The following is a 21,239-nucleotide window of genomic DNA, read 5'->3' as shown; positions in this document are numbered from 1 at the left end:
AGCCACTTTCAAAAGTTTGAATCTACTTTGCTTTCACTGAAAAAGATGTTTCTAAAATAAAACATCTGGCTAAAAGAAGAGGAGCTTTGGCACTGCTGAGCTTTAAAAACCCTACATATAGGAAGCTATGGTAACACACACATCAAAAGGAGAAAAAGATAAGGATAAAAGCCATGATGGGCTTAATCCTGCCAGCAGGGCAATTGTTTTTCATCTGAAATATAAGTATTACAGCAGCTTTTAGAGGATTTCAAAGGTACAACTCATCTTAACCAGAAAATATAAAATACTGATGGACATCTATATAAATTTTCACACAGCATATTAATTTTCATATACTGCTGCATTCTATTCTTATGAACAGGCAGTATTATGAGACTCTTCTTTGAATGCTGTGTCATTCCGATTAAACCGCGAATATGTTGACAATTTCATCAACCAGATTTTGGCTGCATTTAAGTTAAGAGAGTCCTTTTAAAATGAGAACAAGATTATTCTCATTTCAAGATGCCTTCCTTCCCTGGCTGCTCAGAGAGAAAGGCATGTCAGGAAGGACTTTAGCAAACGTATTCTTGAGAAAGTTGTAAATACAAATTAAATCGAGAACATGAAATGTTTTCTTTGCTGGGAAGTAGAAATGCCTGGTCCATCTAAAATGCATTAAGTGGAATAAATACATTATTTGTACTGTTAACCACTTAAAAATGAATGTTACAAAAATAAATGGTACCAGAGCATGTGAAAATCTGGAAAACCATGAAATCTGGAATAAAAATTGACACTGTGGCGCGCTTTCTCCTCTGTACACTTCTTTTAGCTAGTCTTTCAGAGGGGTAATGATAGATGACCCTTAATGCAGCTTTAATGCCTTCACTTACAAAATCGTAAGGATTTGTTAAACTTTGTGGCCTTCTAGAAAATGCTCTTCTCCCTCCAGCATCAAGAATTGATCTACTGCAGTGAAAATATCGTACTGTATTACTGATTCTCAAGTTTAACCACCGAATCAAACCAAAACCTCATGCAGTTCCTACATGCTCTTTTAAACACTGCTACTTAAACGAGAACCAAAGCAGAGTATCTTAGGATCGTGCAAGAAAATATAAAGCTTCTCCATGGGACTTTACCATCAGCTTTATCCACAGAAAAGCACGCTGTACTATTCTTCTAATAAGCTGATCCAGCTCTGTAATAGAACTAGTTAGTCCTTCTTAGTCCACCCCACTATGTTTATTCCAGGACCAAGTCCTTCAGTTAGTTAGAAATCTAAACTACAGATCAAATTTCCTCATGACCAGTTTGCACCCATTTGTTTGTGTTTAATTGCTGTCTTTTGAGCAGCACTGCTTTTCTGACATTTTCTCCCATGGATGTATTTATAAATCACATCATCTCAAATTTCATTTTGCTAGGCTAAATAAACCATTGCTGACTTAGTTTCTTGCAGATAATCTTATCATTCCCATGATCCTGATAACTCTTCTGTGGATTTATTGCAGCTTGAGTTCCTTTTTTTTTTTTTTCCAACAAGGACGATTGGAGTTGAACGTGGTATTCAGATACAGCTTTATTGTGCCTTGTCAGGCACAAGTGTGTCTTTGACCAAGTATTTCCAGTTGAAATAATTTCAAATCCTAATTTCCCTTTTGTTCCTGGATCATATTGCTGGCTACCAGTTGTGCTGTGATCACCCAGTATACTCAGGTTTGTCCCCTCCTCTGTTGTTTTCAAACAACGAGCTCCCAGTTTAAAGGAGAAATTGTCAGTGATCACAAAGTGCCTGACCTTGCACTTCATTTCCATTAACTTTCAGCCTGTTCCTATTACTCCCATCCTAGAGGTCATTTATCTCTTACCTAAGATATTCTTGCCCTTTCTGCATCAGCAATGGGTCCCAACTGTATATCCTCATCAAATTTCCTCACCATTCGCTGGCTTTTTATGCCAAAGTCATTAATAACAGTACAAAACGTCTCCAGTCCCCAGACTGATCATCAAGAAGCTTCGTTTGTAACCCCCCTTCCTGCTCAACTTCCCTCAACAGAACCCACTCCCATCTCTCCGTCAGAGCCCCTCGTTACTCGCAGTGCCTGTACCAATCCCCACCTCCTACAGCCCAACTAGGAATCGCTGCTGCTCTAGCAATGCTTTGCTGCAAAACATCTAGAATTGATTTACTTCTTCTGGATGAGCTGTTATTATAACAAAAATACCTGTTTAATAGGCTACAATCTAACTTTAGCAAACCCATCTCACATGGTGTCACCTTTTTCTTCCGTCCATTTTTAATTATATTTTGTCTTTAATATTAGTTCTCAAGCCTTGTGAGCACATTATATCCCCTAAGGAGGGAGTATGGAGTGGCACATAGATTCAGACACTTTCTGTGAGCCTATTTCTTTTTTTCCCCTCAAGAAGCTCAGTAAATATTGGGAGAGCACAAACAGTATCTAACCTATCTAATCTCTGCTTTTCTGCCACTGGATTGGAGGACTGAGTTTATGCCACTGAGATTCCTCCATCCTTTCTAATTCTAGAGTATTTAATTGTGATCTTTACTAGAAAGAGCTGACAGATATGAAAAAGCTTCTACACAATGTGAAATTAAATAATATTTTAACCTGGAAATATGGCTGAACAGGGAATGACTAGTCATTATTTTTTTCACAATAAAGGAATAAAGTATGAATATCAGGTAAAATCATGAAAAAAAAAAAAAAAAAGAAAAAGAAAATTTGTTGCTACAGGATATGAGGAAGTCAAAAGTAAAAATGTCTAATGAAAGGGATTTGATCAGTTCATGAAAGATAAAATGTCTATCTATTAAACACAATAATCCAGCACAAGATAGTCTTGAATTCCCAGCTTCCAAAATTTGAGAGGGTCTATATCTATCTTGCAAGAAGAAGCCTCTGCTGCATTAAATGGATATTTGCTCTGACATTGTGGTTCTCTCTGTACAACATGTTTGAGTGGAACACCAAATACAGTTAATTCATTTCACGCTCTCCAATTATATCATTCATGTTGCTGAAGAGAACCCAGGCTCTTTCATCAATTCATAGGACATATCCCTTAGAAATTAGTGGAACGCATTTCCTTACTCTAATCATCCACCCACACAAAATTCCAGAAGCCTCTACAATCCTGTTCCATTCAGCTTCCCAGTATTTCACTCAGCTCTCTGCTGAAGTGAACGTGGTCCCTCATCCCTCTCACACAGCACAGAAAGCATGTCACCCACTAAAGTGTTACATTAATCGTGTGATAACAAAACGTGAATAACTAGTCATATATCGAGACAGAAGCTGATAGTTTTACAGGAAACCTTAGCACTTAGACATACGCAAGTGAAGCGTCTTCTGTCCAATACAAACTTTATTTCGACAGTATACCTGTAAGAACTCTCTAGGGTGTGTTGGATCTAACTCAGCCAAAAATATGTTTCCTGCTGAAGCACAAGACAAAGTCACAGCCCCCAGAAGGACGTTGTGGGTGGAAGAGAGATGGGGGCTGTATCATTTTTCTCCCCAAATCAAGGAACTGTTTTGGCTTCTCCTTTGCTGAGGTCATTTTGTGTCTGCGTAGATAATAATAAATAAATACACTGTAATCACTGTGGATTTATGAGGCAACTGAAGCTATTTGGGCTCTTGCAAAAAGCACGGCTGGGAAAATAAGCTGGCAATTTTGTGTGCGTATCACATGCCCAACTAAAACAAGCTTATATGATTTCCCTTATTTATCTCTACTTTCAAGTTATAAAAGAAAAAATAAAAAAGAAAAAGAAAAGAAAGAAAGAAAGAAAGAAAGAAGACCGCAACCACAGCTGGCATTAAACCCTTACTGTGTGGGCAGCTGTATAATGTGCCCACTTTGCAGACTTCAGAAGGAGCACTCACAGGCTGGTTACAACACTGACAAAGCAAATCCTACTGATTCTCATACACCCTTGGCAACCAGTTCTCCTCCTGCTTATTTTTCTGTCATAAATTAATGTTCTAAATCTACACCACAAGCTACACCCTGCTGATTTTGTGTTGTGCTTATGAACACAATACAATAATTAGAGGGCTTCTCCAGACGAGCCACCACAGAAATAAACCTCACATTTTGTTTTATTTTGTTTTTCCTGAAAGGAAAAGTTCTTGATGTGGCATCTTAATTTGGAGATCCATTAACTGGTGTAGCAAGCTGTCTCTACCTCTAAGATCCTAGCTATTTCCTCTAAAGAAGTTAAAATTCCTGGAGCTTTGCAGATCTTCAATAAAGGCCAAGGTTCAAAATATTAGAAATAACACCAGGATATTTCCTGAACTGCACCTTAAAGGTCAATTCACCCAGGCACATCACTTTGTTCATACCATGATCTGCTGAAGGGATTTTCAAACTCTTATTAAAATAATTGTTATTTTATCTTTGGTAATGCCCTTCCTACCATAACAACAGATTACTGGAAGCTACTAATGGTGCTGTTTCAGTATTAACCTCCCACTCACCTGTAGCTTTGGCATTTAGAAGGACATAAGGACCTGCTTTGGGATGACCATCAATGTGCTACACAAGAAATATGTACCTCAGACCTTCTCACACCATTTTATAGCCAGTGCCTTACCATTTGGACTGCACATTCATTTCAATTGACTTACTTACATGAAAACGATATAGTATGTTGCTTTTTCATTTATAAGTTCTCCAGAAGACTCTAGATATTGTCCTGGCACCTAAGCCTTGCAGAGATAAGAGACAAGGGAACACCAGCCATTTCAATTATGAATGCACAGCTTCTAAGTCGTCAATGAATTTAATTTGCCCTGCTCTCAAACATACACCAGTGAAAACCTCTACATCTTTCACATACAGTGAAAATAAAGTTTTGACTGGCTTAGCAGAAAGAGCTTAACAGATGGAATGAAAAGGATAAAAACTTTTGTAATGGTATTGGCAGCCTTATAGGACTGCATATTCAAAACTGACAAAAAGATATTCTCAAGAAAATACCATTCTTGTAGCTTCCTCAGGGAGGCTGACATGTCTCTAAGGGTATGCATAAACAAGGCCCAGAAATTCACTTGCTTAACATGGCATTCTTCTGTTGCTAATGTTACAATCTGAGGTGCCAGTTCAGTTAACAAGAAAGCACTTAAAATTGTCTTAGTACTGAATATTAACTATCACAACTGCCACTTTAGGCCCCCGTGCTGAACATGAGTGAGGATGTGGGCCTTAGTGCCTGAGACCAAACAAGACCAGGACCCCTTCCTCTAAGGACTGCCAAAGCCTGAGTGCATTGAAGCTGTTTAAGACAGCAGCACATGCAAAGGGAGGGAACAGCATCTACAAACGAGCAGAACGAGCAACCACTTAAAGTCCTGTTAGTTCTACATCTACGCATTTAATTTTCATGGGTAAGATAAGATGTCATTACCAGGAGCCTAGCTAGCTGTAGGTCTAGCCTTGAATTTCCCATTCTTGCTGAACAGAAGACCCACAGCACTACAGATGCATTGATGCCCACCTACGAGATGTTGCAAGGTTTAATGTTCAGGAACAGTACATTGCACGTGGGTTATGCTGTGAAGTTCCAGCTTCCCTGAAGTCCACAGCAAAATTCCCATTGACTCAAGCAGAGCCAGGACTTCCTATCAGTTCCCAAGAGGGCAGCTGTGCTGAGAATTGTGAGCTGTATGCATTGCAAAGAGTGAGTATCACCAACCCTTCAGCTTGCACTCACACTTCTTGTGATCGTTTTTACATGTGGTAGTTTTAGCTTTGCATGCTATACAGATCAAGAAGCCACCACAGCACTCTGGTTTTATTTATTTCATGCAATAACAAGGCACACTTAGTTTCTGTTTTCCAACCAAAAGTGCTGCAGGGATGGAAATGAGATAAAACCTCATAATTCATCTAGTTTCCCACCACACCACCTAGCTCTCTTTGCAATTACCCATTTGTTGCAGCTCCAATACTAAAACTTCTCCCTTCTCCAAATAAGCTTCAAACCTTATTTCTTCAGCTCCGGTTACACATTATCAACAGAGATTAAACTGCTCTTGCCTTATTGATGGATGTATAGAATCTGAAAACAAATTTAAATTTGGACGAATTGCTGTCCCCATAAGGACAATAGTTGACCATGAAAAGACATCAGTTATTTTGCAGTAGTGCTTCTGACAGCTACCACCATCAGACCCCTCTCTGGGCTCCCCAGTCACATAGCAAGAAGGAGGAGACTAAGATGATCTATATAAATGCATAGAGCGTGAGCTGTAGGAGATTTAGCACATTTGGTTTGCACAGGTTCTTGTTAACCTTTCCTTTGATTTTTCCACATACGTGTTTTTGCACCCCTTGAATTTCACTTTGAGTTTCAGGTTTGAACAAGAATATTAAAAGCTCCAATTGAAACTCACTTGAAGCCATCAGGTTTCATTTGCAAAATCCTAAGTGCTGCAAGTCACTTGAAAGGTGCAAATTAAGGAATTTAAGTGAAACTTACACAGTTTTATACCTAAATTTAGAGCAAAACCTGAAACCAGGAAAGTTTTGTGTAGTTCTATAAGAAACATTTTATTCAGCAGTTCTCCTGGGCTTACTCTTGGTATATGTAGATAAATGTGCTCTTTGCACTCGTGTAAGATGTTGCAATACTCTAATATGCCAGATTATTTTTTCTTTAAACCTCTGTTTAATATCTCTCCTCCTTACTGGAGCAGAACCAGCACCAAGACCTTTGGGCAATCCATTTTTATAATAACTCCCCAGAAATCTCCCCTCCTATTTCAGGAGATAAGCTGTCCCTTGCTCATGGTTATGCACCATCTGTCATTGTCTACAAAGACTAAAATGCCAAGGGTGACCTTCAGTTGTCAGTTCTACCCCTCTGCACAGGGTGTTACAGGATGTCTCATTCAGCATTTGCAGTCACAGGAGAGGGGAGATTCTTTCTTTCAGAGCAGGGAATAGCCTCCACAGCTGCAGAACACAGGAGGCCCAGGGAACTTCCTAAGGCCAGCAGCTGTGGAAGCAAATTTTGGCTAGATTGGTCCGTTATTGTTGATGTACATAAGGCCTGAAAATCTGATTCAGGAAATACTGCACATGCAGAAAGACTCATGGTCTTAATTTTCATATTTAGTTATGCAACTGTGTAATAGCTAAACCTTGCTTTGAAGTTATTCTCAATCGTTAGTATTAATAAAACCTTATGCCAGCCCTTCCAGTGAAACCGTATTTAAAGGAAAACTCAGACCTGCCACCACCTCTCTTTCCAACTAAAGCAGTCCATGAGTACAGTAATCATAACTTGAAAAGGTTGTCACAAGCACAATGCTAAACTAAGTTAAACATCTCTTCTTTCGTGCTGTGTTACGCATGAACTTGGAAACACTCAGCTTTTACATTGAAGACAATAAAACCTAATGTTGTGTGTTGAGCACCACACTGTTCCAGTACTTCTGGTTCTGTCATGATGCACAGCCCTGATGACAGAATACTTCTTGTCACTCTGATGCTGAATTGCTTGAGTCTTCTTTTAAACTCTGAGCTAACTCATATTACTGGCTTGCACATTTATTTCAACGCCTGTTACATACAGGGAACTCTAATTTTCATGCACAAGTATGTTTAGCTCATGTCTCTCTGATATCTCAGATAGAAGTTCAGAACTTTAGTAGCAATGCATGTAACCCCAGAGGGAGCTTGGATGACATTTTCCCCAACACTTGCATGCAGACAGTAGATAACGATCTTTCCATTTCCTTTCAGTTTCAGTCTGAGGTGAAGTGGCAAAGACTACACCTCCAAATCTAAAATTCTGCAAAGCACAGCAGATTCAGCATTCCCTATTTTGTACCCTGCAGAGCGAGTCAACAACTCACAGAAAACTTGCTCAACTGCTGAAAAACTGTGGCAGAAACAGATCTATTCAGCAAGAAGAGCCAAAGGAGGAGTCAGAGAGAGCGCCACCAGCTTTCTCCTGCTGGCTATGCAAGTAAGAAAAGAACACAGAACAATGGAGGAGGCAGCACAACAGGATTACACTGGGGCCATTTAGTTTAGTTCCCAAATGAATTTTAACCGATGCCTCTAAGAAAAATTTGCTTCATGCTGCTGCTGCTGCCTGATCACCCTGGAGCCACATACCCCATGCTCAGTTTGGCAAACTGCTACTCCCTGTCTTCTTCACCTACCCAGGCTGAGACCCAGACATTGATGGCCCACGCTGGGGAGACAAACTCCACTGGCTCCCCTATATTTTGGACCAATCTCTAAAATTGGTAATTATTCCTTTGGCAGCACATCAGAGAGCATCTCTGAACCCACTCCTGTAGGGTTATGAGAAAAGTGTAGCTGAGAAAAGGATTAATATTGATTGGGTGAATCAATAAGCAGAAAAGGATCAAAAACCATTTGATAAGCATAGGAACAAAGGACAGAAAGACAGGAGAAGACACTGTGAAGGAGAGGACACCAAAAGGGACAGATAATGGGAAAAGACAGAGAATTTGGAGGGGGGAGGGGGGGGAGAAAGAAAAACAAAGAAAATAAACCACGCAAAGGGAATACTATGACATGGTGGCCCCCAACCTATGGCTTGAAGGTAACACAGTGCAATGTTGCTTGTGACACAGGAAAGGGAAGTGTTCTGAGAAGGACATGGAAAGCCAAATGCGATGTTGCCAGGAGCATGATACTTGCTAAGCGCTGTTGTCCACAGGCCAACACAGGTTGGGGAGCACAGCTCTTTGTCTCCCCTAGCTAGAAGTTATAATTACTCCACTTGATTACCCTCCAGAATTTTTGTTGTGGCTGTATCTCAGATTAGAGAATTTGGCTTTGGAGTTGCCCGGCTCTCGCTCATTACTGGATGTAGGCACAGCAACTGAGATAGAACAGTCACAACCCGTTTACCTACAGGCAAGGGAATACAACACAAAACATCTCCGGTGCTGCCTGTGGCTGACCAGGCCTCTGATGCTTAGTGCTGCTCATTTTGGTGCTCTCACCAACGAGATGGTGACAGACAAGTGAAGAGGTGCTCACTGCTGCTGTTTCTGAGTGTATGATCTTAACTTCCACAAGTGAAACGGCTACGTTTCACAAGTACCTAATCTACCACAAAAAAAAATTAAAGATTCCTGCTGGAGATCAGATGAAGGAAAAGACCCTCCTGTGAGAATCAGAAGATAATGAAATTTCTTCATGTTTAACCAAATAAACACTGGAATGTTTACTCTCTGGTCCTCATTTCATGCACACAATGATTTTGAAATATTTATGCTTATATTATAATGTGAAGCAAAATGAATGCTCCTTACACACAGAAATAAACAACCATTTTTCTCCCTGACACACACACACACACACACAATTCTGTTAAGAAACTTCCTTCCACATCCTTCCTTTGTGGTTGTGAACTCCTCTGGGACTGACACAATTCCCCGTAGAGCCAACAGAACACTTGCCATTGCAGTCACAATGATTGTGCCCCTTTCTTGTAGCAGGCAGAGAGTTAGTTAACTGAACAGAGTTGAAGATGTATTGTAGGAGACAGGAGTAAATCAAATTATATGAAAACATTCCCACGGTTTTGATTTACTTCACAGAAAGAAGCAAAATATTAGACATCTTATATTACTTTACATTCGCCTGCAGGGCAAATGTGAGGTAAATGTTCAGAAAATTCTAAAAATGTAGCAATAAGCCCTTTCTACTAAGTTCTGTATGAGTTCTGCATCACTGAGATATAATATTATTCTAAGATGCTGAATAGCAGTCTCTAATCCAGTTTCAGAGGCCAATAGATTCCACCGGTTTGGATAAGCTATTCTTTTATAAAACTGAAATAGGAAAACTAATTAGAATTGTAAACAGAAGGACTCTTAAACTGGGCAAGTTTGTAGTGTTGCTGACATCTACTGAGAGAAAGCAAAATTGCACACTTTAGCAAAGGGATGAAGGGCGGAGATTTGGCCTTATTTTTTGTTTGCCATTTTGCTTTTGAGCTGTTTTTTATGCATGCTTGCAAATTTACTACTAATCTTGTACCAATGCTTAGTTGCTTCATTTAAGGTGAGTCAACTGAGATGCTATACGTAATGTTTAAGAGGAAATATCAGGGACATTCAGGAAATAGATGTATCCCTTACATAAATGCTGCAGACTTGTTCCAAAAGTCAGAATTTCTAGATTGACGTACAGCATCAGGTTCATCAGGACACATCTAGTTCATTCTCACTGCACATACAGCCCTCAAACTGTGGCAGCTGAAGACAAAAATATACTCCGGGCAAAATACTGGACTTGGGAAACCATACTGCACAAGTGATATTGAACATTTACATATCATTTGTTTCCTATAGGAAACTGGTAATTTAGCTAAGCTATGGCAGGAATAAAAATAGCACCACTAAGAGAATGATAATCAAAGTAACAATTCTGAGATGCATTCCAGTCTGTGTATCTGGTATCATGACGACATAAAGCAGTCACATTTTTCAGGCAGTTCAGGAAAACATTTTGCTGGTATTTCATGCATTATAAAGCATAGTCTTTCACCAAGCTGAACAAAGAAGAATCCATAGCCATCCTTATAACCACAGAACAATAACCATTACTACAGATCTCATGTAGAGATTTCATTCTAACAAAGTTAACAGGGTAAGTCTGTGTATCTCAGTTTTGGTTATAGCAAAAAAGAATTTTGACAGTGAAAGTAAAAAAAGAAATGAAATATAAAATTCTAATAGAGTGGGAATGAGTCAGGGTGATAATGATTATGAGTGGATTTGTGTTTTCACTTCTGGACAAATTTCTCACCATTGAAGTTACACTGAATTTACAGGATTGTAAATAAAGGCTAATTTGGCCAATACATATTTGTAACATTGGGCAACATTATCAATAAGCGAGCTTAATAAATTTGCTTTTTGCAATAATATAAATATTCACAGTCAAAATTAAATATGACATTACAAGTTTTGGTTTGTAAATAAGTCTTTATGAAATTCCCCTCTTACCTTGACAAGGACGGGATTTCAGTGTCTGCATGGGTTTTTCACATTTGTTTCTGCAGTTTCTGAAATGGATATAACCATAAAGTAAGATTTATGATTTTAGTAACTTCTGACAACATAACCTATGAACCTTTTCTCCTGTCAGAAACCAGACTGAAAATCCGGAGTACTTGGATGTGCTTCCATACTGACTCCCTTTTTGTTTTCTGGTGAAATCTGGACTTTGCATGCTCTTTCAGATGGGACTTCTCACACATTATATAAGAAGCCCGGGTGCTTAGCTTAAGGCTGTGCCTTTCACTCTGTGGTCAGACATCTAAAAACAGCACAGCACAGTGCTCAACACTGTAAGATATAGGTCTCTGAAAATCTCTGTATTAAATGCCATTTATACACTCATATCAATACTTATTAAATGGGCATTTAGGAGGGTTAAGTATCTAGCAAAGCAAAATCCCCCAGCCTGGCACTTGGACAGAGTTCTAACATAGTGTTATATTTAAAAATACATGGATCAGAAATAGAGAGGAAGGAGCAGATATATTTTAACAACTGTTCCCAAACAGAAATCATTTCCTTATTCTATTATAAACCTATTTCTGATTACCTAAAAAGAATGTTGAAACATTTGGCTTTCTAGAAATAACTTGGTTCCAAAGATGAGTCTCTGAAAAGGCTCATTCTGGCTTGCACTCATTGAAAACCAAGGCACTCAGATTAATATCAACATTTTGGCAATTCTAATAACAGAGACTGCCAAAAGTATGTTGTCTATCAAATGTACACGGAAGAAAGATGTTAGAATATTAAGAACAGATGTCACAGATATCTATGAAAATACTCACGCTCCCCAAGTACTCTGCAAGGCAAGATGTACAAAAGCTCACGAAAGATGAAATTAATGCATTTTGCTCAAATGTTTCCAAATGCCTAAAATGTATGTAAACTTACTTACAAAATATGTATATTTAAAGTTGTTAAAAAGGAGGATTGTGACATAATTTGATAATGGTCTCGTATATTAAAATTTAGAGCATTAACAGTTCAATAATATATTAAAGACTACTTTTTATAGTTTCTTATTTAAACTGCCATGTTCTGTTCCAGAGAAAATGTGCACAGTTTTCCAGTTATTGAGTATTCATTTGTTTACATTTTATTTCTTATTCTACGACAAAAGAAGTTTATAAAAAAGGCTCCTACTAGAAAAAACATCTACACAACTTAATCATGACATAAAAAGAGCTTATGGTCTAAAATTGTAAGACCACTTAGAAAACCTAAATATCTTGAGAGTTTATCTGAGCGGGAACAGAACATGTTTTCATCTTCTGCTCTATTTTCATTATTGACAATTCCAAACAGTAAAAGCTAAACTAGCTTCCAAACAGCAAATCAGGGGGATTGGCAGATTTTTTCTTCTCCATATGAAGCACTGGATTCTTTTTAATTGACAGATAATAAAATATTTTACCTCTAGAACAGATGGTTTTGGATTTCAGGAATAAAAACATCACCTTATACAAACGAAGCCAAAATGTTCACATATAACAGATTCAGGGGGTAGACTATTAAAAAGAAAACACACAAAAAAGTCTAAAGAAAAAGAATATTGGAAAGCTCACAATAGAATAATGGTCAATTGCAACATTGTGTTTCTCATGGGATGATATTATTTAAAAACAACAAATAAGAAACTTGAACATACCAGTTTTAAGCTAATGATTTTGATATTTACTTCCTTACTGAAATCAGCATTTCAGTAAAAAGATGACGGCTCTCTAAAACTTGTTACAAACTCTCATTTACTTGAGTAGGCAGAGCCAAACAAGACTTGATTCTAACTTGTGTGCATACTAAACTAAAATAAATATTTTAAGAAGGAAAAGACTAGCTATTTGATGTTAAAATAACTGCATTGAACTTTGATGTTATGGATGATATATATAATTGTAATGTGATAACATAGTAACACAATCCAATCACAATGTCGTAATAGGAACAATAGCAATATTTTCTGTTCTTTAAAGATTTTAAAGCACTGCTCTTTTCCTCTTACCAGTTAATGCCAATAGGATAACACCACCACAATACCAACAACTACAACAGTAATAATTTCTTGGCTGAGGCTGGACCAGGGTGCCTCACAGCGTCTCAGGGCGCAGCATGCCAAGCATCAGCCCTGCTGCTGCAGCCCCGCCAGAGGCCAGCTCTTTGCTGAACTAGGCCCTAAACCATGACTGCTCTTGTTTTAAAATCACCCCCTTACAATTAACAGATGTGAAGGCAAACTTGGCATATATGGATGGCTGAATTTTTCCCTTTGAATAACCTGGTTATATCCAGTTTCCGCAGCAATTGTAAGAGTGTTTACATTGTTTTTTTTCATTTCCCTTTTCTAATAATACGAAGCAGACGTGGTGTGTCTGATTTACCTCAGGAGGCAGCGGGAGAGGAAGGGTGCTCCTGGCTTCTCCGTGGAATGTGCTGAGGGGAGTGGAAGGGGGTGCTGCGGTCGGGGTTATTTATTTTGTTAATATCTTTGGACCCCAAGGGCCCCATTCTCGTCCTCCCTGGCTGATCTCCAGAATGAGGCTGTCAGCCAGGGAGAGTATAATATCTTCAGGCTATGGCCCATTTAAAGTTTTTCCTCAGCTCTCACTGAGCTTTTCTCTGGGCTCATGGGAGGCCATGGTGTCCCACCCTGCCATGCAGCCGCCATGGCCACAGGGCCCCACAGGGCGCCTCACGGGCCTGTGCTCCTCACGCCTCATGGAGCCGGGCCCCACAGGGCCCACCTCCTCAGCACGCCTCACAGGGCCGAGAGTCTCTCACCTGGCAGCTCCCATCTGCCTGAGCTCCCCAAGGCCTGTGTCACGCCTCAGCCACAGGCCTGACTTCTGTCACCCCAAGTTTTCCTGTCCCCTCACGAACCCTGCATGAAATCCCTGGGATGGAACTCGGGGCCTGGATTTCCCCCCTCAGGGGTGATTCACTGGCAGTTACTCCCCTTCTGCATTTTCCTTCTTTTACTCCCTAAAGAGGCCTGATATTTAATCAAGTATCTTGAAATAATTTGTATTTAATTACATGATTATGCCAGATAGCCTAGCTTAACAGGCATTATAAATCCTCAAAAACATTTTTATGTTGGTTTTAAGCTGCTACCCAGAAACTGCGAACAGGCCAGTTGTATTCTTCGAGCAATGGAAACAGAAGCAATATCAGGAGCCACATACACCTATATTTTTCCAGTAAAAATACCAAACAATATTAAAAAACCCTTTTAAAAAATATTCAAAATTCAAAATCTTAGGTGCTTATTCTACTGACGTGAGAGTACAGCTACATAGAACAATGTAATTCATTAGCATGGCCTCATTAACCCAAGTAGAGCTTGGTGCTAATGAAACTATATTGCCTCCAGTGCCCTGACACGCCAGCCAGCTTGCTGTGGTGCTGCCTGGTGCCATGTCGGTGTCTCTAATGGCATTACACCAGGAGCATACCAGCTAATTATGAAAACAAACCGTTACAATTTTCAAGCCCTACAACAAGTTCCAAACAAGGCCATTTTGAGGGAATAAAAAATAAAATTATATATATATATATATATATAGATATATATATATATATAAGTGTTTTCTCTCTACCTTAGGGTTTAAAATTATTATGGCAGCCTTGAACCAAAGAACTATGACAAAGCCATAAAAAATCATGCACGACATAGCTCTGCAGTGGATAATCCCAGGGAGTCATCCACTCTCCAGGCAGAAGCACAAATTGGGATTTTACTAAGGTCACAGCTCAGTCTGACAGCAAGCCTAGTTTTAAGTACCTAGTCTGTACCACAAAGACACACTGCTGGGTATGTGAAAAAAACTGCTACACTGGTTCAAACTGACCCCATGAGGTTCATATTTGTTCCAGCTGCTCTGAAAAACTACCTCTGTCCTGGAGGGCTCTGTGCCATATCGAGTATAGCGTGTCCTTATGCAGCTGGCATAAAAACATAGAGGCAGGATAACCAACAGTCCGCTCTGGCTAAATAGGAATAAACTGTGCATCCATGTGGAATCCTGGGTGAGTTAGTACTAGTTGGTGATCCAGTATTACCCAGTATTACTGATAATGAAACCATAACTCAAGAAAACATTTCGTGCAGTGACAGGCTGTAAAGTGGAGAGTTTGTCTTTCAGAAAGTGTCCTGGTTCTCTACTGGCCAGACATGGCCAGGTGGTCCTTGATCAAAGCCCATGTGTAATGTATTTAAATGTCATACGATCCAGGGCAGCCCCGTGACATACACCACTCCTACAAACATCATCTTATATTACTACCACAAACATCCATCTCACTGTCCAAGCAACAAAGTATGGATTTCATATCAAATTCCATGATAAAGTGTAATCTGACTCTCACATCTCCTCTAGTCCCACTGGCAAAGCTATTTATTTAGACATCAATTTAGCAGGGAACATAAGATTAATTGTACCCTAGGTTTAAGGATGAGTGTCATGCTCCCCTTCCTAACCTGGCTGGAAAAGGTGTTCTAGGCTTTCATATTGATCCCTGCATCATTGCATCACAGAGCTCCCAAATATTTTGGTGCTATTCTTTCTTACACACTGACATTCAAAAGAGGAAGCACACTACATTCTCTGGAGCTCTGGCCTCCTAAGCTGTTTCGCAAAATTACAGATCACATAGACAGGTTTGACAGATGTGACACAGGCTGAAACACAAACTGCTGCTCCCTCCAGGCCTATGAAACTTTATCTCTCATCTCCCTGTTTTTAAAAGGTAGGAAATGTGCAGTTCGGGTGACAGTCTCCCACAGATCTTCAAATCACCAGTAAAAGAACAGTCTGATCTCTCTCTAGGACAAAACAAAAGGCAGAGCCCATTTTCTGTGGAACACGAGTGTGATAAATCATAAAACAGTCATAATGGGTGAAATCTGAAAAGCTTTGCCAATTCCCTTTATGCCAAAAGCCAAACACAATTGATAACCCTGAACAGCTACTGGTAAGATAGAGAACAGAGCTCCTCTGAACGTCTGGCTAATATACCTGACCTGTGTTCTGTTTTGCAGGAGGATTCTGATACCCTAATAACAATATATGCTGTTTGTGCTCTGGCTTTGGTTTGTTGGTTGTTGTTGTTGTTGTTGTTGTTTTCTTTTCATTTTTTCTTTTACAAAGTGCTATTAACAAAATGCCAAATTGTAGCTTTATTGTGTAATGAAATACATACTTGATTAAAATATTTTTTTAATCTTTTTAAAATTATTTTCTCAGCATATAGTGTAGGAGCATGCCACAGAAGTACAAAAGTCGGCTTATAAAGCATATACTTAAAGCTTTGTTATCTTTGGTTCTCTACAACTTTATATACCATTTAGAAAATAAAAATACCCAAGTAGAGAAATGACATAACACCAACGTAAGTGATTCTATGATTCTACATATGTTAAATGTCTCAGCAGCCACTAAAAACAAATGCATAAACTTCAATTCCTCTCTATTGCATGGTAGTTTGAGTCAAGGGAGGGGTCAAGACACGTAGTCTGAATGCTTTTGTCTTTACACAAACAAAGCACAAAAAGAATGCATAAACAGAACTTACATTTGCTACAAATAATTTGAAGTGGATTTTATTACTCTTTTCTATAAGCATTTTTCATTCTTGGGAAAAAGCAATTAATGCTGGAACACGGCACAGCTGATGAGTAAGGAGATTACCCAGACTGCCCCATCCTCTCAGAAAGATCAGAAAACAAAACTGGAGGAGGTAACCAGAACTGTCAATGTCTTTCAGATTCAGGATGTGATGAGCAATTTCTATTAAATTCCCTGAGAGTTAAGGCGGCCAAACCAGGCTGTCAGGTTTTAATTACCAATAGAATAATAGAATTGAAAACAGTGGCTGCCTTGTAAGAGAAGAATATGCTGCAATTATGGCATGAAGCAGCACAGAAAACAGCAGCACAACCTGATTACTCCTCTACTTGGTCCACACAGAACTGTTCTCTGCCATCAGTAGATGAGAGCCAATCACCTTCCCATAGAAGATTATTCAGCAGATAAGTCCTCTTTTACAAGAATTTTGACTTTATAGTCACAATCCATATTTTTCTCTTAGCTACATCCATTCAGCTTTATTCCACGTCTTCCTCAAATGCACCTGAGTAATAAACCTCTGAAAAATTTGTCTTCTTCCTCTGTGTTCCTGTAACAATGAATAGATTACACTGTCTGAACTGTAACACTACAAATTTCTGGCACATAGTTTCAGCAATAAGGAATGAGGTATTCTAATAAATACAAGGTTATAACTAGGGGAAATGAATTACCAAGCTACACGTAAGTGAGCAAAAGGTGAAACTGCTGAAGAGATGCTCTTATTAGGTTATCCGACTCAAAGCTGATTTATAGCTTTCACTGTGCTTCCCTATCCATCATTTTTATGGTATGTAGAAAGGGCTACAAAGCACAAATTGCCTTTTTTTAATTAACATGGACATTTTAGATAGGCTCAGGATATCAGGATAACCAGCCTAGGTTACATTTTTTTTCCAAAATATGAAAGCAGAAAATGTATTTTATTGATCTGGGAGAGCTGTAACAGCATTGAATAAATTCCCCATCAGAGTCTATACAATACACTTGTCAGCCTGCAGCTTCCTAATAGCTTGGTTATGATTTGCCAAGAAATGACAACAAGGTGGGAAGCAGTTCTGCTGAAAAGGCCCTGAGGGTCTTGGTAGAGAGCAAGCTGCATAAGCCAGCAGTGTGCCTGTTCAGCCTGGAGCAGGAGAAACTCCGAGGGGATCTAACAGCAACCCTCTAGTACCTATAAAGAGGTTCTCAAATAGGCAGAGATAGGCATAATCTGAAACAGGAGATGTTCATTCAAAGTGGTTATAATGAAAACTTTTTGTCCCAGAGGCCAGTCACACATGGGAACAGGTTGCCCGTAAAGGCTGTGTATTCTCCATCTTTGAAGGTTTTCAATACCAGACTCTAAAGCTCTCAGAAACTTCGTCTGGCCTCACAGCTGGCCCTGCTTGGCACAAGAGACTGGATGACAGCACTCCTGAGGTCCCCTCTAACCAGAACTACCCTATGAACCCTAGGCCAGACTCAGGACACACTGATCTTAACAGTAAGCATCAAAGACACTTTCTAAATTGTACTCACACACAATTCCATCAGTTCCACCTCTGAAAAGGTCAGTGATACATACGTCAGGCTAACATAGCTGTTCCTTAAAACCTTCTTAACCTGTTGGTATAGCATAACTCAACCAGTAGCTTAACAAGGCTGGCAGCCACTGTACACTAGTGCTCCTTCTAGTGACAGCTGAAGTAGGAAACTGTGGGAATGTGCTGACGTTGACAGCTTGGGCTGTGGGGAAGCATAAACTAAGATGAAAGTGGCAATGAAGATTATTCCTAAATCACCTTCTGAAGAATCCCTCAGCTTGTCCAGGGCCGCTGACAACAAAGATGGAGGTCATCTCAAAATAAGAAGGAAAAAAAATACATGAATGTAGTCATTTTAACGTAATGAGTAAATAAATCTGCAGCCTCAGAGGCATGATTCATTCCTTCCAAAATAAGTGATTTTGCAAGTATAGCCCACCCTAGAAGCTTTGCTGAAGAATATAGAAATTGCACAAGAACTGAGCATGCATTTACTAACTACTCCCTCATCACAGTTGTAATGTCAGGATCAGTTCTGGACTGTAACCAGTGTTTCACTCAGTCCTGTAGTTTTATGGTTATCTCTTTTAAATACTTCAGTACATATAAACGTTTATTCAATGTCTGTATGGGATACCACATTCTTAGCACTGCTATATTATCAAAAATAATTAAAAAATTAAAATTAAAAAATAAAAATATTTAAAAGTATTTAGAATAACTTTTTAAAATTATTTATAAATTTCTTTTCAGCACAATTTAAGTGGTTTCCATAGCTGGAATGAATTACAGTGCACTGTCAGGATTTCCAGAAAAGGCCCTTCCACCCCAGGAAAAGTTCAGTTGCATTCTGCTTTAATGGCTTTTGGCAAGCTTGCACTATTGTTTTTGTACAAACAGAAGTAAATTTGGTATAAATAAAAAATGGAACTTTATGTGAATGAAGCAAACATCAAATTCCTTAATCTTCAAAAGAAATTCTATCCCTGAATAATTAACTATGATATATTTATAAAACTAGAATAATTGAAAACAGAATTCTAAGTTGATTCATGTAGACTGCGCTGAAATATTTATTATTGCAAGTCCAGAAGATCTGTCTGGGTTTTGTCACTGGAAATGTCTAAACTCAGTGTCCAGATGTTTATTTAAGTTGCTCCCACATAGTTCTAATGTCAATTACCAGGGGTTATCAGAGAGCATCACTGTGTATCTTCCTTGACTAATATTCTCATTTCTTCTGCATCTTTGATGTTTTCTTTCATTAAAATTCCTGGCTCACAGCCACAAAAATCTGCTGTGCAGGCAAAAAAAAAAAAAAAAAAAAAAAAAAGGTCTGCAGACATGACATATGATGATGTCCCATGTCTGTGCAAGGATAATATTTATCATCGGCTATCATTTAAGCAGTTCTATAATCAGTACAATGCCAATTTAAAGCAGCTCAGACAAATGCACGTGAAACCAAAGAATGAGAACTTTTAACTGATATGAAATAATTTGGGGTCAGTAAAGATTACTACGTAAAATGAGGTTTTTGTGAATCTGTGCTGCTTTTTTTTTTCCCCCCTCCCTCTTCAGGAAAAAGCAGGGAGAAAGCCAATGACAAAGTAATTTCACACATAATTACAACTGGAATTGATGGATCTGTAGCTCTGGAAACCACAATTGCATTGAGACTTTTATAGTAACCAGGAGACAACACAGGACACGCATAGCAGTGACTTAAACAGAGTTTATCTCACTATGAAGATTTCCTACATTCAAATGTAAATAGTTGGCTAACAGCTCATTTATACACACACACACACAAATATATACCTGTTGCCCAAACTGAGTTGGTTCATTTGGTTTGTAGGCAAGTTCTGGAAAATTTGAAATATTTGTAAGAAAACAAGAAAATCAATGCCAATTCAATATAAATGGAAGTAGAAACATGAAATGCCTGGGGAAAATACTGCCTATGCCATTTCATGTTTTCACATTAGTACCCAAATACAACAGGTCCCTCTCCTGAGGTAGAAACGTTATCCATTTTAAATCTAATTGATCAGTAAAAGCAGACACCTCACATTAGTGGGTAATGGTCTAAATGACTTGGCAAGTAAAATCTCATTGATTATGTAACTTATTTCGCACTTTCTATGGTCAGTTTGGGAAGGATGTATGCATCTACCAGATGATGTCCTAGCAGCTACAAGTATGCAGCCTCACTAGGCGTCATTCTCTCTCACTGATATCTTCTACAAGTGGCGTCATTGCACCCATAGTTTCAGTTGCAATTCCTTGTGCATAATAATAAAAAAATCCTGTAGTTTCTTGCAGAATGGGATTGCATGCAAACTGCATTCCTTGGGAGGGCGGTACAGATCATAGCCCCCGTTCAGAGATGGATGCAGGAAATCACATGCTGTTTTAATCACAGCTGGGTATTCCCACTACCGTCTGACTAATCTCTGAATAAATTAAACGTATGCATTACTGGCATCGTGTAACAACTGAACAAATATTTTGAAAACAAAAAACAAAAACCAAACAAACAGAAGAAAAACATGGACAGAATTTTTGCAACTGAAATTTCTATTCAGCAGAAGTATGCAAAAATACCTCCTATCAAGTGCTCAGCTTCGGAGTCTTAGGAAAAGCTCAGACAGCCACTACTTGCCACATTATATCATTGCCTTGATCTAATAAGCAACTACATTAGTACCAGCTGTGAGGATTGGGGGAAGAAATATGTGTATGTTCATTAGGCATTACAGCCTCACTCATCTCCCTCATGACTGCAGTAGAGACGTGGCGATTTGTGTGTGATGCAATTATGGCTCCCAATACCAAACCTGAAGCAAAAGCAGTGAGGGTGTCACTTAATACTAATTCTTCTAAATTTCCCTGACCAGAAATCATTCTTATACTTAATGCTGGAGGACTCATTCACTCACATTTGGATGATTAACAGTAAAATACTTAGTTCAATGATTCTAGCGAGTTAAAAATCAATTTGCTTCCCG

The 21,239-nt window shown here is 38.9% G+C and overlaps 1 long non-coding RNA gene across 1 annotated transcript in view; it reads right to left on the bottom strand.

Moving 5' to 3' along the window:
- The window catches only part of LOC118171940, a 71,319-nt gene extending 60,056 nt beyond the window's left edge, over positions 1-11,263 (bottom strand). Inside the window, exons 1-2 of the long non-coding RNA XR_004753477.1 lie at positions 11,152-11,263; positions 11,025-11,083 (exon numbers count right to left, since the gene is read on the bottom strand). This is a non-coding gene — a long non-coding RNA (uncharacterized LOC118171940). The remainder of the gene's footprint in view (positions 1-11,024; positions 11,084-11,151) is intronic.
- Positions 11,264-21,239: the final 9,976 nt, after the last annotated feature.

The sequence above is a fragment of the Oxyura jamaicensis genome, chromosome 10, assembly GCF_011077185.1.
Source record: "Oxyura jamaicensis isolate SHBP4307 breed ruddy duck chromosome 10, BPBGC_Ojam_1.0, whole genome shotgun sequence".
NCBI classification, from domain to species: Eukaryota; Metazoa; Chordata; class Aves; order Anseriformes; family Anatidae; genus Oxyura; species Oxyura jamaicensis.
This window is presented reverse-complemented; position numbering and strand designations above follow the sequence as displayed.